Source organism: Balaenoptera musculus, chromosome 13 (genome assembly GCF_009873245.2).
Source record: "Balaenoptera musculus isolate JJ_BM4_2016_0621 chromosome 13, mBalMus1.pri.v3, whole genome shotgun sequence".
In the NCBI taxonomy this organism is placed as follows: Eukaryota; Metazoa; Chordata; class Mammalia; order Artiodactyla; family Balaenopteridae; genus Balaenoptera; species Balaenoptera musculus.
Window position 1 is genome coordinate 7,834,848 of NC_045797.1, and position 19,083 is coordinate 7,853,930.

Sequence of the window (19,083 nt, forward strand, 5' to 3'; positions counted from 1 at the left end):
GGGCCTCTCACTATCGCGGCCTCTCTTGTTGCAGAGCACAGGCTCCAGACGCGCAGGCTCAGTAATTGTGGCTCACAGGCCTAGTTGCTCCGCGGCATGTGGGATCTTCCCAGACCAGGGCTCGAACCCGTGTCTCCTGCATTGGCAGGCAGATTCTCAACCACTGCGCCACCAGGGAAGCCCCCATGTATTTACTCTTGACTCTCAAATGTATATCTGTAGCCTGGACTTCTCTCTTGAACTGTAAACTTGAATGTCCAACCACCTTCTTGTCATCTTCACTAGGATGTCTAATAGGCCTCTCAAAATTAACATTTCCAAACCTGAGTTTCTCCACCCTTCGCCCTCTGACGCACACAAACCCGCTCTTTCAGTCTTCTCATCTCAGTCAATGGAAACTCCATTCATACTGAAACCTTGAAGTGATCCATGATTTCTCTTTCATTTACCCATATCCAATCCAGTTGATTTTGTCTTCAAAATGTATCCAAAAGCTGAGTGTTTCTCGCTACCTCTGTTGCAACCTTACTGTACTGAAGGATATTTTTGCTAGGTAGAGAATTCTACAGTTTGGGAATTATTTTTATTTTAACACTTTGATGATATCCTACTGTCTTCTGACTTAAATTATTTCTGCTGAGAAGTCAGCTGTCCGTGTATTTTAATAGGTTAATGTCTTTATAACGCACTCACATTTATCATAGATTTCATATGTATGTGTATAAAAGGCAAAGAATTATAATGAACCTATGCATAGTTAAAATACCATTGTCTCTGTTATCCATTTTGTCAGTTCATGAGAAAAATTTTAAGTTTATCCTACATGTGAACTCCACTCATTAGAAGTTAAGTCCTGAGCACAGTTCAGCACATGCTTAGGTTTCTGTAACTCTAAACTGAGGTTCCATAGTGTTCAGGCTGAACCAGCCAGAAAGAAATGTATCTATTGCTGTTTATGTTTCATTGCTGGTGAAAAAAAAAAAAATCCCCAGGTTTCAAAACCAATACTCATTTTCTGTGTTTCTATACTGCTTACATGAACTTTTCTTTCTAAACAGGTATATTTTAGTAGTAGAAGTTCTTCTGTTTGGATTTCTATGTCAGATAAATCAACACTTCTAAAAAGCTGGAGTGTTTTCAGAATATTTCCTAGAAGCATATCATTAAAAAAAAAAGGTCTCTGTGTCTGCATTTGTGCATCAAACATCTCTAGGCCCAAGAAGTTAGAATATCCCATGGAGTTGAATGATCGATAGAGCTATCTGTTAATAAAAAGTTAGTTTGGGTCTCCATGTCCAGTGATTCCAAAACTGGTTTGGTTGAATTTGGATATTTGAAGCTAAAAAGATTTCAATATTAAAATCTAATCTAGATGACATGATATCCTAGAAAATCCAAAAGAATCAACAAAAAAATCTGGAACTAATAAACATTTATAACAAGGTTGCAGGATACAAGGTTAATATACAAAGTCAGTTGCTTCCCTATTTACTAGCAATGAAGAAGTGGAATTTGAAATTAAAAACACATTTATGTGAGCACCCCCTCCAAAAGAAATACTTAAGTTAAATCTAATAAACTTTGTGTAAAATTTATATGAGGAAAACTACAAAACTGGTGAATGAAATCAAAGAAGAACTAAATAAATGAAGAGATATTCCATGTTCATGGAAAGGAAAACTCAATATTGTCAAGATGTCAGCTCTTCCCAGCTTGGTCTACAGATTCAGTGCAATTCTGATCAAAATTGCAGCAAATTATTTTGTGTATATTAACAAATGGATTCTACAGTTTATATGGAGAGGTAAAGAATTAAAAGATACTGAAGAAACACAATTGGAGTACTGACACTACCTGACTTAAGACTTACTATAAGGCTACAGTAATCAAGACAGTGTGGTATTGGCAAAAGAACAGACAGACCAATGGAACAGAATAGAGAGCCCAGAAATAGATCCAGATAAATATAGTCAAGTGATCTTTGATAAAGGCAAAGGCAATACAATAGAGCAAAGACAGTCTTTTCAACAAATGGTACTGGAAAAACTGGACATCCACGTGCAAAAAAACAAAACAAAACCAAAAAACCAAAAAAAAAAAAAAAAAACCCTGAAACAAACAAAACCCCACCCACACACACAAAAACAAAGAATCTAGACAGAGACATTACACCTTTCATATTAACACAAAATGAATCATAAGCCTAAATGTAAAATGCAAAACTATGAAACCTCTAGAAGATAACATAGGAGAAAATGTAGATGACCTTGGGTATGGTGATTACTTTTTAGATACAACCCTTAAGCACAATCCATGAAATAAATAATTGATAAACTGTACTTCATTAAAATTAAAGACTTCTACTCCACACAACACAATGTCAAGTAGATGAGAAGATAAGCCAGAGACTGGAAGAAAGTATTTGCAAAAGACACCTCTGATAAAGAACTGCTATCCACAACTCAATTTTAAAAAGACAACTCAATTTAAAAATGGTCAGAAGAACTGAATAGACATTTTCCCAAAGAAGACATATAGATGGCTAACAGGCACATGAAAAGATGCTCAACATCACTAATCATCAGAGAAATGCAAATTAAAACCACAATGAGATATCAGCTCATACCTGTCAGAATGGTCATCATCCAAAAGACCACAAATAACAAATGTTGGGGAGGATGTGGAGAAAAGGGAACCCTCGTGCACTGGAAATGGAAATTGATGCAGCCACTATGGAAAACAGTATAGAGGCTTCTCAAAAAACTATTGATAAAAATAGAACTACCATATGACCCAGCAATTCCACTCCCGGGTATTTATCTGAAGAAAATGAAAATACTAATTTGAAAAGATACATGCAGCCCAGTGTTCATAGAATCATTATTTACAGTTGCCAAGATATGGAGAAAACCTAAGTGTCCATCAACAGGTGAATAGATAAAGAAGATGTGGTATATATATGTGTGTGTGTATATATATATGTATGGGAATATATACATATATATATTCATGAATATGAATATACAATGTATGAAATTTTGCCATTTTGCCCTTTGTAACAACATGGATGGACGTGGAGGGTATTATGCTGAGTGAAATAAATCAGACTATAAATGGCATATAACCTTTAAAAATTGTGAATCACTATGTTATACACATGAAACTTATATAATATTGTACATCAACTGTACCTTAAGAATAGATAGATAGATAGATAGGTTTTCTAAAATATACAAAGAACTTTTAAAAAACTCAACAATAAGAAATAACCCACTTAAAAAATGGGCCAAAGACCTTTACAGACATCTCACCAAAGAAGTTATACAGATGGCAAATAAGCATATAAAAAGATGTGCCACATCATATGTCATCTGGAAATGCAAATTAAAAACAACAATGAGATACCAATACATATCTATTAGAATGGCTAAAATCGGAAACACAACAAATGCTGGTGAGGATGTGGGTCAACAGGAATTCTTTAAATTTTATTTATTTATTTATTTATTTATTTATGGCTGTGTTGGGTCTTCGTTTCTGTGCGAGGGCTTCCTCTAGTTGCGGCGAGCGGGGGCCACTCTTCATCGCGGTGCGCGGGCCTCTCACTATCGCGGCTTCTCCCGTTGCGGAGCACAGGCTCCAGACGCGCAGGCTCAGTAGTTGTGGCTCACGGGCCTAGTCGCCCTGCGGCATGTGGGATCTTCCCAGACCAGGGCTCGAACCCGTGTCCCCTGCATTAGCAGGCAGATTCTCAACCACTGCGCCACCAGGGAAGCCCTCAACAGGAATTCTTATTCATTGCTGGTGGGAATTCAAAATGGTACAGTCACTTTGCTTGGCAGTTTCATACAAAACTAAACATACTCTTATCATATAATCCAGCAATCATGCTTGTTGGTATTTATCCAAAGGAGTTGAAAATGTATGTCCACACAAAAACCTACATGCAGTGTTTATAGCAGCTTTAGCCATAATTGCCCAAATTTGGAAACAACCGAAATCTATTCTAGGACTCTGAGCTGGAGATGGCAACTGTATGTCAGATCCCATATTAATGTCATACTGAGAACCTTCACTATCTGATTTCTGGCCAGACAAATCACCTGACAAGACATTTTCCAAAATTGCTTTAAAAATCTATGATTTGGTTCTGATTATGTCATTTTGTGAAGGAAGCATTCTGTTCTGTGCAGTGAGGTTTATAATAAGTGCAGATTTCTCATCTTGAATTTTAAGTCTTAAGAGTCATTCTGAGGTAACAAAGCATGAATTTCAACCTCTGCTAATCAAACTGTTGCTTGTAATATTATTTGTTAAAATGCTGAGTGGAAACTATAAAAAACTATCACCATACATTACAGCTTGGTTTATCAGTGCTGTCATCTGTAGAGTTTTCTATTTCACTGGTTTGAGTTTCTCTGGAGAGTCTACTTGATTATAACCAACTATCTGTAAAAGCATTATTTTGAGTGTCTCTGAATGAGTGTCTCCCTTAGAAATGGACAAAAGTGTATACATCTGAGCTCTAATGGAGAGTGCAACTTGAGAACCAAATAGTAATTTGTTTTGAGAATAAGACCATACAGAGAAATCAGGGGAATCGCACCCCATGACAGAACCCTGATTTTTAACACCTCCTACTAAGGCTGCACAGAGGGTTGGTTTTAAGCCCCGAAATAGGCGTTTGATAAAAACCATGTTAGATAGCTTAACCAAAGCCCCTTTGGGCTTTGGTAAAAGCAACTCCTAAACATATCTTTTTTTTTTTTTTAATAAACACATTTTTACTACACTTATAAACAGTTTTTTTTAAAAAAATTATTATTATATTTATTTTTGGCTGTGTTGGGTCTTCATTTCTGTGCAAGGGCTTTCTCTAGTTGTGGCAGGTGGGGGCCACTCTTCATCGCGGTGTGCAGGCCTCTCAGTGTCACGGCCTCTCCCATTGTGGAGCACAGGCTCCAGACGCGCAGGCTCAGTAGTTGTGGCTCGCGGGCCTAGTTGCTCCGCGGCATGTGGGATCTTCCCAGACCAGGGCTCGAACCCGTGTCCCCTGCATTGGCAGGCAGATTCTCACCCACTGCGCCAACAGGGAAGCCCCTAAAGAATTTTTTAATGGAGTTGATTTACAGTATTGTGTTAGTTTCAGGTGTAAAGCACAGTGATTCAGTTATATACATATACATATATATATTCCTTTTCAGATTCTTTTCCCTTATAGGTTATTACAAAATATTGAGTATAGTACCCTGTGCTATACAGTACATCCTTGTTGGTTATCTATTTTATACATAGTAGCGTGTATATGTTAATCCCAACCTCCTAATTTATCCTTTCTCCCACTCCTCTTTCCCCTTTGGTAACCATAAGTTTGTTTTCTATGTCTGTGAATCTCTTTCTGTTTTGTAAATAAGTTCGTTTGTATCATTTTTTTTAGATTCCACATACAAGCGACATCATATGATATTTGTCTTTGTCTGGCTTACTTCACTTAATATGCTGATCTCTGGGTCCATCTATGTTGCTGCAAATGGCATTATTTCATTCTTTTTTATGGCTGAGTAATATTCCATTGTATATATGTACCACATCTTCTTTATCCATTCATCTGTCGATGGACAATTAGGTTGCTTCCATGTCTTGGCTATTGTAAAGAGTGTGCCAGTGATCATTGGGGTACATGTATCTTTTCAAAGTATGGTTTTTTCCAGGTATATGTCCAGGAGTAGGATTTCAGTATCATACTGTAGCTCTATTTTTAGTTTTTTAAGGAACCTCCATGCTGTTTTCCATAGTGGCTATACCAATTTACATTCCCACCAACAGTGTAGGAGGGTTCCTCTTTCTCCACACCCTCTCCAGCATTAATTATTTGTAGACTTTTTGATGATGGCCATTCTGACTGGTGTGAGGTGATACCTCATTGTAGTTTTGATTTGCATTTCTTTAATAATTAGCGATGTTGAGCATCTTTTAATGTTCCTGTTGGCCATCTGTATGTCTTTGGAGAAGTGTCTATTTAGATCTTCTTCCCATTTTTTGATTGTGTTGTTTGTTTTTTTGATATTGAGCAGTATGATTAGCATGCATTTTAAAAGTGTTTTACAAGAAGAAACCTAAGAAAATAATCCGTCAGGGCATTTGAAGGGATTCTTCTTGGACTACAGTAGAATTTAACTATATTTTAAAATATTTTATTACTGTTGATTTACTATGCCATTCTGCAGGCGTTGGTGCTTTTTTTCCCCAGATGCATACTGAATGAGGGTTATCAGGTAGGATCTTGTAACAGTCAGGTATAGTGCACAGAATGTTGGTCTCCATTGTCAAGGGCAGCTCTCCACCAAAAGCCAGATAAGTACCACTGTAAATCCTTGCTGCCCTGATCCTATAACCCAAGGACACAGTGGTGGTTCCCCTGATAGCTTCCAGAGCAGCCAAACTGTTTTCCAAAATTGTTTTACCATTTTATATTCCCACCAGCCGTGCATGAGAGTGCCAGTTGCTTTATATCCTGATCAACACTTGATATCATCTGTCTTTTTACTTTAGTTATACTAGTGGATGTGTAGTATCTTAGTGTAGTTTTAATTTGCTTTTCCCTAATGATCAGTGATATTATCTGTTCATTTACTTATTTGCCATTCATATATCTTCTTTAGTGAAATATCTGTTCAAGTATTTGCCCATTTTTTATTGGTTTGTTTATCTCTTTATCATTAACTTATAAAAGTCCTTTATAGGGTCTAGATACAAATTTTTTGTCACATACATGTTTTGCAAATATCTTGCCCCAGTATAGAGCTTGCCTTTTTATTTTGTTATCAGTGTCTTTTGATGACCAAAGACTTTAAATTTTGATGAAGCACAATTGAAATTATTTTTCATTTATATCATGCTTTTTGTGTTCTATTTAAGAAATCTTTGCCAAACCTAAGGTCACTAAAAATTTTTACTGTATTTGCTTCTAACAGTTTTATAGTTCTAGCTCTTACATAAATGTAAGGTCTGTAATCCTTTTTGAATTAATTTTTGTGTAAAGTATGAGATAAAAGTAGAGGTAGTTTTTTTGTTTGTTTTTTGTATATGGGTATCCATTGGTTATTTGTTAAGATTATCCATTCACCCACTGAATTGCCTTGGTATCTTAGTGAAAAAATTGGTTGACCATATATGTGAGTCTGTTTCTGGACTCTATTCCATCGATCCATTTTTCCATCTTTATGCTAGTATCACTGTCTTGATAATTGAAGCTGCATAATTAGTCTTGAAATCAAGTACTGTTAAGTCCTCCAACTTAGTTCGTTTTCAAAGTTGTTTTGGCTGTCCTAGGTCCTTCACATTTTCATATAAATTTTAGGATCATCTTGTCAACATACACAAATTATTACTGGGATTTTGCTTAGAATTATGTGGAATTTACAGATCAATTTTGGAAAATTAACTATGAACAATATTGAGCCTTTGATCCATAAACAGAAAATCTCTCTCCATTTATTTAGATCTTTTAAAATTTCTCTCGTGTTTTATATTTTTTCACTGTACAAATCTTGTACACCCTTTGTCATATTTATACCTAAGTATTTCACATTCTTTATGCTATTATAAATGCTTTTTTTTTTTTTATAAATTATTTTATTTTTAGCTGTGTTGGGTCTTCATTTCTGTGCGAGGGCTTTCTCTAGTTGCGGCGAGCGGGGGCCACTCTTCATTGCAGTGTACGGGCCTCTCACTATCGCGGCCTCTCTTGTTGCAGAGCACAGGCTCCAGACGCGCAGGCTCAGTAATTGTGGCTCACGAACCTAGTTGCTCTGCGGCATGTGGGATCTTCCCAGGCCAGGGCTCGAATCCGTGTCCCCTGCATTGGCAGGCAGATTCTCAACCACTGCGCCACCAGGGAAGCCCTATAAATGCTTTTTAAATTTCAGTTTCCTATTGTTTCTTTGCTAGTACAAGCAGACCTTGGAAATATTGCATGTTCTGTTCCAGACCACTGCAATAAAACAAATATCACAATAAAGCAAGTCACACAAATTGTTTGGCTTCTTAGTACATATAAAAGTTATGTTTACACTGTACTGTAGTCTCTTAAGTGTGCAATAGCATTATGTCTAAAAAGCAATGTACACACCTCAATTTAAAAAGACTTTATTGGACCTCCCTGGTGGCACAGTGGTTAAGAATCTGCCTGCCAATGCAGGGGACATGGGTTCAAGCCCTGGTCCGGGAAGAGCCCACATGCCGTGGAGCACCTAAGCCCATGCGCCACAACTACTGAGCCTGCGTTCTAGAGCCTGTGAGCCACAACTACTGAGCCGCGTGCTGCAACTACTGAAGCCCGTGTGCCTAGAGCCCGTGCTCCGCAACAAGAGAAGCCACTGCAATGAGAAGCCCATGCATTGCAACAAAGAGTAGCCCCCACTCGCCGCAACTAGAGAAAGCCCGTGCACAGCAACGAAGACCCAACGCAGCCAAAAATAAATAAATAAATAAAATAAAAAGACTTTATTGCTAAAAAAATGCTAACTATCATTTGAGCCTTTAGCAAGTCAATCTTTTTGCTGGTGGAGGGTTTGAAATATTTTGAAAATTACCAAGATGTGACACAGAGACATGAAGTGAGCAAACACTGTTAGAAAAATGGTGTTAATAGATTTGTATGACGCAGGGTTGGCACAAACCTTCAGTTTGTAAAAAAAAAAAAAAATGCAATATCTGCAAAGTGCAGTAAAGCAAAATGCAATAAAATGAGGTATACCTGTGTAAGAAACAAAATTGATTTTTGTGTACTGCTCTTGTATTTTGCAATCTTGCTAAAACTCACTTGTTAAGATAGTTTTTTTTTGGTAGATTCAGTAGGGTTTTCTACATAGATTATCATGTCGTCTGTGAATAGAGAGTTTTGCTTCTTCTTTTCCAGTCTGAATGCCTGTTTCTTTTTCTTGCCTTATTTCTCTGGCTAGAACCTCTAGTATAATGTTGAATAGAAGGATGAGAACAGTCATCCTTGTTTTATTCTTAATCTTAGTAGGAAAGCATTCAACCGTTCACCATTGTGATGTTTGCTGAAGGCTCTTTGTAGGTGCCTATTATCAGATTGAAAAAGTTCTATTCCTAATTTGCTGAGAGTTCATATGAAGAGTAGATATTGAATTTTGTCAAATGTCTATTTTGCATCTATTAATCTGGTCATATGGCTTTTTTCTCTTTTTTTTTAGGGTGTTAATATGGTGAATAACATTAAATAATTTTAGATTGTAAACCAACCTTGCATTCCTGAGTTAACTCCACTTGGACATGATGTATTATAGTTTTTCTATATTCTTGGATTTGATTTACTAAAATTGGTTAAAACTTTTTATGTATATGTTTGTGATTTCTCTCAAAAGCATTATATTGATAGTTTTAGCTTTTATATTATGTCTTTTGTATGTGGTGTGATGTAGTGGTCAAGATTCATTTTTTTCCCCACATGGCAATTCACTTGTTCCAATACCAATTGTTTCTTTTCCCCATTGTATTGCTTTTCGTTGAAAATTAATTGACTGAATAAATGTGAGCCTATTTCTGGGCTCTCTATTATGGTTACTATAGTAAGTCTTAAAGTCAGGTTTGGTAAGTCTTCTAACTTTTCATCTCATGTTTTCAATTTATTTGTCCTTTTATACTTCATTCTGAGAAATATCCTCAATTTGGTCTTTCAGTTTGCTAACTCATTGATCAGCTATATTCATTCTGCTCTTTACACCATCTTTTTTTTTTTCTTTTAATTTCATCTACTACATTTCTCATACTTGTCACATCTGTTTTTCCCCTTGGTTCTTTTTTCATATTGCTGATATCTTTCTCTTTCTTTTAATATGTTTATTAGTCTAATTAAAAATTTTTGATCTATTTCTTCTAATATATCTGGTATTGCTGGATTCTGTAATCAGTATATTTTGTTTCTTTTGAAATGACTTGTCTTTTCAAATGTCTTGTCATTTTGGTCTGTGAGCACATTTTTCCATCGAGATACAAGTTCTTATGTCATACAGTGCTTTGGGGGGAACAGCCTCATTGAGTTCACACTATGGGGGATGGAAGAGTCCTAAGATGGGAGAGACACCATAAAATTGCAATAACATTTTGTCTTACATAACATCTGCTTTGTCAGTTTTTCACCTTTTGCTCCCCTGGGTGAAGCAGCAGTAGGAGGCATTCCTTAACAACCTTGGCTGCATATTGGAATCAAATAAGGAACTTTAAAAAAAATAGTGATTCCTAATTCCCACCCTGAGATTTTTATTTATTTAGTTTAGTTGTGCAGCTTGGATTTGAGAATTTGTTTTACTTCTTAAATTTAAAATAATGTAGGGTGGAAGGAAGTTGCAAAAATACAGAGAGATTTCTTCACCCAGTTTCTCCCAGCTATTACATTTTATATAACTATAGTACAATATGAAAAGCAGAAATTGTCACTAGTTCAATGTGTATGTATAGTTTTATGTACTTTTATCATTGTATTCCATGGTATGGATGTACCACAGTTTAACCATTCATCTATTGAGGGACATTTTGATTGTTTCTAGTGTTTAGCTAACATAAATAAGGTAGACCTTATGTATTTACTGTAATTATTATATGTTAGGGCTCAAGTCTCCTGTTTTATTTGTTTTTTTGTTTGTTTCTTCCCTTTGTTTTTCTTATCTCTGTTTTCTTTTTCCTACCTTTCTGTGGGTTACTTGAACATTTTTAAGAATTCCATTTGGATCTATCTTTAATACTTTTGATTATCTCTATGTAGATGTTTTCATTGGTTGCTCTAGGTATTACATTATACACACATAACTCAACACAGCCTACTGGTGTCACATTTTATCAGTTTAAATGTAGAAATCTTGTGTCCCTTTAAATACTTTTACCCTCCTCCATTTATAATTTTCTTAATAGATACAGATTTTTTTTTGGCTCTACCCATGATTTACATTCCCTCAAAGTTGCTGTTTATGTTTTTCATTGATGTTTCTTTAGTTTAAGATTTCATGTATTATATGAGCCATTGTTTTTTTGAATATTATGTTTATTCTCTTGTGGAATTTTTATTAGGTGAATATTGGACCTTCTCATTCGATTCTTTTTTTTTTTTTGATGAAAGTTCATAATAATTCAGTTGACAAGAAAATTAGTTATTTCTGAGATATATATTTTAAAGTAATAACTAGGATTATTACTTATAACATTATACCAGAACATATAAGATTTTTAGAAATTTCATGTAATGTCTGAAACATTTATATTAACATATTTCCATACATATTTCCATACAAATACAAATATAAGATTTTTACAAATTTCATGTAATGTCTGAAACATTTATATTAACATATTTCCATACATATTTCCATACAAATACAAATATAAGATTTTTAGAAATTTCATGTAATGTCTGAAACATTTATATTAACATATTTCCATACAAATAACCCAATGAAAGTTTAGTATTAGTTGTTTTGTTTGTTTGTTTTTTTATACTGCAGGTTCTTATTAGGCATCAATTTTATACACATCAGTGTATACATGTCAATCCCAATCCCCCAATTCAGCACACCACCATCCCCACCCCACCGCAGTTTTCCCCCCTTGGTGTCCATATGTCCATTCTCTACATCTGTGTCTCAACTTCTGCCCTGCAAACCGGCTCATCTGTACCATTTTTCTAGGTTCCACATACATGCATTAATATACGATATTTGTTTTTCTCTTTCTGACTTACTTCACTCTGTATGACAGTCTCTAGATCCATCCACTTCTCAACAAATGACTCAATTTCGTTCCTTTTTATGGCTGAGTAATATTCCATTGTATATACGTACCACAACTTCTTTATCCATTCGTCTGTTGATGGGCATTTAGGTTGCTTCCATGACCTGGCTATTGTAAATAGTGCTGCAATGAACATTGGGGTGCATGTGTCTTTTTGAATTACGGTTTTCTCTGGGTATATGCCCAGTAGTGGGATTGCTGGGTCATATGGTAATTCTATTTTTAGTTTTTTAAGGAACCTCCATATTGTTCTCCATAGTGGCTGTATCAATTTACATTCCCACCAACAGTGCAAGAGGGTTCCCTTTTCTCCACACCCTCTCCAGCATTTGTTGTTTGTAGATTTTCTGATGATGCCCATTCTAACAGGAGTGAGGTGATACCTCATTGTAGTTTTGATTTGCATTTCTCTAATAATTAGTGATGTTGAGCATCTTTTCATGTGCTTCGTGGCCATCTGTATGTCTTCTTTGGAGAAATGTCTATTTAGGTTTTCTGCCCATTTTTGGATTGGGGTGTTTGTTTCTTTAATATTGAGCTGAATGAGCTGTTTATATATTTTGGAGATTAATCCTTTGTCTGTTGATTCGTTTGCAAATATTTTCTCCCATTCCGAGGGTTGTCTTTTCGTCTTGTTTATGGTTTCCTTTGCTGTGCAAAAGCTTTGAAATTTCATTAGGTCCCATTTGTTTATTTTTGTTTTTATTTCCATTACTCTAGGAGGTGGATCAAAAAAGATCTTGCTGTGATTTATGTCAAAGAGTGTTCTTCCTATGTTTTCCTCTAAGAGTTTTATAGTGTCCAGTCTTATATTTAGGTCTCTAATCCATTTTGAGTTTATTTTTGTGTATGGTGTTAGGGAGTATTCTAATTTCATTCTTGTACATGTAGCTGTCCAGTTTTCCCAGCACCACTTATTGAAGAGACTGTCTTTTCTCCATTGTATATCTTTGCCTCCTTTGTCATAGATTAGTTGACCATAGGTGCATGGGTTAATCTCTGGGCTTTCTATCTTGTTCCATTGATCTATGTTTCTGTTTTTGTGCCAGTACCATATTGTCTTGATTACTGTAGCTTTGTAGTATAGTCTGAAGTCAGGGAGTCTGATTCCTCCAGCTCCATTTTTTTCCCTCAAGACTGCTTTGGCTATTCGGGGTCTTTTGTGTCTCCATACAAATTTTAAGATGATTTGTTCTAGCTCCGTAAAAAATGCCATTGGTAATTTGATAGGGATTGCATTGAATCTGTAGATTGCTTTGGGTAGTATACTCATTTTCACAATGTTGATTCTTCCAGTCCAAGAACATGGTATATCTCTCCATCTGTTGGTATCATCTTTAATTTCTTTCATCAGTGTCTTATAGTTTTCTGCATACAGGTCTTTTGTCTCCCTAGGTAGGTTTATTCCTAGGTATTTTATTCTTTTTGTTGCAATGGTAAATGGGAGTGTTTCCATAATTTCTCTTTCAGATTTTTCATCATTAGTGTATAGGAATGCAAGAGATTTCTGTGCATTCATTTTGTATCCTGCAACTTTACCATATTCATTAATTAGCTCTAGCAGTTTTCTGGTGGCAGTTTTAGGATTCTCTATGTATAGTATCATGTCATCCGCAAACAGTGACAGTTTTACTTCTTCTTTTCCAATTTGTATTCCTTTTATTTCTTTTTCTTCTCTGATTGCCGTGGCTAGGACTTCCAGAACTATGTTGAATAATAGTGGTGAGAGTGGACATCCTTGTCTCGTTCCTGATCTTAGAGGAAATGCTTTCAGTGTTTCACCATTGAGAATGATGTTTGCTGTGGGTTTGTCATATATGGCCTTTATTATGTTGAGGTAGGTTCCCTCTATGCCCACTTTCTGGAGAGTTTTTATCATAAGTCGGTGTCAAATTTTGTCAAAAGCTTTTTCTGCATCTATTGAGATGATCATATGGTTTTTATTCTTCAATTTGTTAATATGGTGTATCACATTGATTGATTTGCGTATATTGAAGAATCCTTGCATCCCTGGGATAAATCCCACTTGATCGTGGTGTATGATCCTTTTAATGTGTTGTTGGATTCTGTTTGGTAGTATTTTGTTGAGGATTTTTGCATCTATATTCATCAGTGATATTGGTCTGTAATTTTCTTTTTTTGTAGTGTCTTTGTCTGGTTTTGGTATCAGGGTGATGGTGGCCTCATAGAACGAGTTTGGGAGTGTTGCTTCCTCTGCAATTTTTTGGAAGAGTTTGAGAAGGATGGGTGTTAGCTCTTCTCTAAATGTTTGATAGAATTCACCTGTGAAGCCATCTGGTCCTGGACTTTTGTTTGTTGGAAGATTTTTAATCACAGTTTCAATTTCATTGCTTGTGATTGGTCTGTTCATATTTTCTGTTTCTTCCTGGTTCAGTCTTGGAAGGTTATACCTTTCTAAAAATTTGTCCATTTCTTCCAGGTTGTCCATTTTATTGGCATAAAGTTGCTTGTAGTAGTCTCTTAGGATGCTTTGTATTTCTGCGGTGTCTGTTGTAACTTCTCCTTTTTCATTTCTGATTTTATTGATTTGAGTCCTCTCCCTATTTTTCTTGATGAGTCTGGCTAATGGCTTATCAATTTTGTTTATCTTCTCAAAGAACCAACTTTTAGTTTTATTGATCTTTGCTATTGTTTTCTTTGTTTCTATTTCATTTATTTCTGCTCTGATCTTTATGATTTCTTTCCTTCTGCTAACTTTTGGTTTTGTTTGTTCTTCTTTCTCTAGTTTCTTTAGGTGTAAGGTTAGATTGTTTATTTGAGATTTTTCTTGTTTCTTTAGGTAGGCTTGTATAGCTATAAACTTCCCTCTTAGAACTGCTTTTGCTGCATCCCATAGGTTTTGGTTCATCGTGTTTTCATTGTCATTTGTCTCTAGGTATTTTTTTATTTCCTCTTTGATTTCTTCAGTGATCTCTTGGTTATTTAGTAACGTATTGTTTAGCCTCCATGTGTTTGTCTTTTTTACGTTTTTTTCCCTGTAATTCATTTCTAATCTCATAGCGTTGTGGTCAGAAAAGATGCTTGATATGATTTCAATTTTCTTAAATTTACTGAGGCTTGATTTGTGACCCAAGATGTGATCTATCCTGGAGAATGTTCCGTGCTCACTTGAGAAGAACGTGTAATCTGCTGTTTTTGGATGGAATGTCCTATATATATATCAATTAAATCTATCTGGTCTAGTGTGTCATTTAAAGCTTGTGTTTCCTTATTAATTTTCATTTTGGATGATGTGTCCATTGGTGTAAGTGAGGTGTTAAAGTCCCCCACTATGATTGTGTTACTGTCAATTTCCTCTTTTATAGCTGTTAGCAGTTGCCTTATGTATTGAGGTGCTCCTATGTTGGGTGCATATATATTTATAATTGTTATATCTTCTTCTTGGATTGATCCCTTGATCATTATGTAGTGTCCTTCCTTGTCTCTTGTAACATTCTTTATTTTAAAGTCTATTTTATCTGATATGAGTATAGCTACTCCAGCTTTCTTGTGATTTCCATTTGCATGGAATATCTTTTTCCATCCCCTCACTTTCAGTCTGTATGTGTCCCTAGGTCTAAAGTGGGTCTCTTGTAGACAGCATATATATGGGTCTTGTTTTTGTATCCATTCAGCCAGTCTATGTCTTTTGGTTGGGGCATTTAATCCATTCACGTTTAAGGTAATTATCGATATGTATGTTCCTATGACCATTTTCTTAATTGTTTTGGGTTTGTTTTTGTAGGTCCTTTTCTTCTCTTGTGTTTCCCACTTAGAGAAGTTCCTTTAGCATTTGTTGTAGAGCTGGTTTGGTGGTGCTGAATTCTCTTAGCTTTTGCTTGTCTCTAAAGCTTTTGATTTCTCCATCAAATCTAAATGAGATCCTTGCCAGGTAGAGTAATCTTGGTTGTAGGTTCTTCCCTTTCATCACTTTAAGTATATCATGCCACTCCCTTCTGGCTTGCAGAGTTTCTGCTGAGAAATCAGCTGTTAACCTTATGGGAGTTCCCTTGTATGTTATTTGTCATTTTTCCCTTGCTGCTTTCAATAATTTTTCTTTGTCTTTAATTTTTGCCACTTTGATTACTATGTGTCTTGGCGTGTTTCTCCTTGGGTTTATCCTGTATGGGACTCTCTGCACTTCCTGGACTTGGGTGGCTATTTCCTTTCCCATGTTAGAGAAGTTTTCGACTATAATCTCTTCAAATATTTTCTCTGGTCCTTTCTCTCTCTCTTCTCCTTCTGGGACCCCTATAATGCGAATGTTGTTGCGTTTAATGTTTTCCCAGAGGTCTCTTAGGCTGTCTTCATTTCTTTTCATTCTTTTTTCTTTATTCTGTTCCTCAGCAGTGAATTCCACCATTCTGTCTTCCAGGTCACTTATCCGTTCTTCTGCCTCAGTTATTCTGCTATTGATTCCTTCTAGTGTAGTTTTCATTTCAGTTATTGTATTGGTCATCTCTGTTTGTTTGTTCTTTAATTCTTCTAGGTCTTTGTTAATCACTTCTTGCATCTTCTCAATCTTTGCCTCCATTCTTATTCCGAGGTCCTGGAACATCTTCACTATCATTATTCTGAATTCTTTTTCTGGAAGGTTGCCTATCTCCACTTCATTTAGTTGTTTTTCTGGGTTTTTTTCTTGTTCCTTCATCTGGTACATAGCCCTCTGCCTTTTCATCTTGTCTATCTTTCTGTAACTGTGGTTTTTGGTCCACAGGCTGCAGGATTGTAGTTTTTCTTGCTTCTGCTGTCTGCCCTCTGGTGGTTGAGGCTATCTAAGAGGCTTGATGGGAGGCTCTGGTGGTGGGTAGAGCTGACTGTTGCTGTGGCGGTCAGAGCTCAGTAAAACTTTAATCCACTTGACTGTTGATGGGTGGGGCTGGGTTCCCTCCCTGTTGGTTGTTTGGCCTGAGGCAACCCAACACTGGAGCCTACCTGGGCTCTTTGGTGGGGTTAATGGCAGACTCTGGGAGGGCTCACGCCAAGGAGCACTTCCCAGAACCTCCGCTGCCAGTGTCCTTGTCCCCATGGTGAAACAGAGCCACCCCCCGCCTCTGCAGGAGACCCCCCAACACCAGCAGGTAGGTCTGGTTCAGTCTCCCCCAGGGTCACTGCTCCTTCCCCTTGGTCCCGATGTGCACACTACTTTGTGTGTGCCCTCCAAGAGTGGGGTCTCTGTTTCCCCCAGTCCTGTCGAAGTCCTGCAATCAATTCCCACTAGGCTTCAAAGTCTGATTCTCTAGGAATTCCTCCTCCCGTTGCCGGACCCCCAGGTTGGGAAGCCTGTCGTGGGGCTCAGAACCTTCACTCCAGTGGGTGGACTTCTGTGGTATAAGTGTTCGCCAGTCTGTGAGTCACCCACCCAGCAGTTATGGGATTTGATTTTACTCTGATTGCGCCCCTCCTACCGTCTCACTGTGGCTTCTCCTCTGTCCTCGGACGTGGGTTATCCTCCTTGGTGAAGTCCAGGGTCTTCCTGTCAATGATTGTCCAGCAGCCAGTTGTGATTCTGGTACTCTCGCAAGAGGGAGTGAGAGCACGTCCTTCTACTCCGCCATGTTGGTTAATCCTCTCATTCTATTCTTTATGTCTCTTAAACTTTCTTTTGTATTTTTTCTGTCTTTTTTTCTGTGCTCTATTATAGGTAATTTCCTCTGATCTGGCTTTTTTAAATTTTTCTTTCTATCTTACTAATTGTCTCTTTAGCTGTGTCTATTTTGTTCTTAAACTTGTCATTTGATGTTGTCCTTCTAAAAGTTTTATTTCAGTGACTTTAGTTTAATTTCCTGCAGTTCTCTTTGGTTCTTTTAAAAATCTGCTTGTTCTTTTTTCTTTTCATTGTGTATTCTATTACTCATGTTATGTCTTAGTATTTAAAACTATTTTTAAATTGCTATTTAATAATGCTATAATCTGAAGTTCTTTGGGATTTAATTTAGTTTGTGTGTCTTTTGACTCCCACTAAGTTTGGGTTGTTTCTTAATGTGTTTTTAAGATTGAATTGTGAGCTCATTTTCAACAGACCTTTGTCTGAGGTTTAGTTTGTGCCTGAGTTGAGGGCATGTCCCTCCAGAGAACTTTTATTTCCACTGAGTGTTCTAGATTATATGACCATCCTGGAACCAGATTTTATTTTGATTTCTTATCTTGAGATTGAGAATTCCCAATGAAGACTTTTAGTTATTTTTATTACCCTGGCCCTAGCAATGTTTGGCAAGCTGATTTCTTCTAGTCTGTCCTCTCCAGTAATAGTGTAGCCCATGGGCTTCCCTGGTGGTGCAGTGGTTGAGAATCTGCCTGCTAATGCAGGGGACACGGGTTCGAGCCCTGGTCTGGGAAGATCCCACATGCCACGGAGCAACTAGGCCCATGAGCCACAACTACTGAGCCTGCATGTCTGGAGCCCATGCTCCACAACAAGAGAGGCCGTAACAGTGAGAGGCCCGCGCACCGCGATGAAGAGTGGCCCCCACTTGCCACAACTAGAGAAAGCCCTTGCATAGAAACAAAGACCCAACACAGCCAAAAATAATAATAAAGTAAATAAATAAATAAGTCAGGAGCTCTTTAAAAAAAATGAAGTCTTCAAGCGTGTAAAATAATATGAAAAAAAAAAATAGTGTAGCCCTTAGTGGCCTTATGGTAGAGGATCTTAATTCTTCTTTTTTTTTTTTTTTCTTTTTTGGCCATGACACATGGCTTGTGGGATCTTAATTCCCCAACCAGGGATCAAACCTGGGCCCTCAGCAGTGAGAACACATAGTCCTAACCACTGGACCACCAGGGAATTCCCGGACCTTAGTTCTAATACTTGTGTTGCAGCCATCTCTGTGGCCTCATCTTCTGTTTCTGAGTTAAAAGGCAAGACTCTAGGCCACAGAGACAGGCAAACCCCAACTGTATCCAACATAACATCAGTTCATTGTCTTATTGCTCTGATTTGGCTCCAGGGGACTTCCCTTACAAATCCTTCTAAGTTTTGCTATACATTTAAAAGGATGCTTCTTACATCATATTTAGTTTGTGTAAGTGTTTTGTGGTGAGAGGACTTTCAGATTTTCTAGCTTCCATATTTCCAGAAATTATAGTCTGTTTACTTATTAATATTTGTTTATTGACTGTGAACTCCATGAGACCAGGGCCACTGCCCACCTAGTTCTCTATAGCTTCCTCAACACCTAGTGCCTGGTACATCCTAGACACTTAATAAATGTTTGTGGACTCAGTGAAATGCTATTCATTACAGATTTATTTATAATAGTGAAAACCTGAAATGAA

At 36.9% G+C, this 19,083-nt stretch overlaps 1 protein-coding gene across 9 annotated transcripts in view; it reads left to right on the forward strand.

Annotated features, from left to right (window-relative positions):
* TSGA10 (testis specific 10) overlaps window positions 1-19,083 on the forward strand; it is a 109,309-nt gene that overhangs the window by 45,601 nt on the left and 44,625 nt on the right. The gene's annotated exons all lie outside the window — the stretch shown is intronic.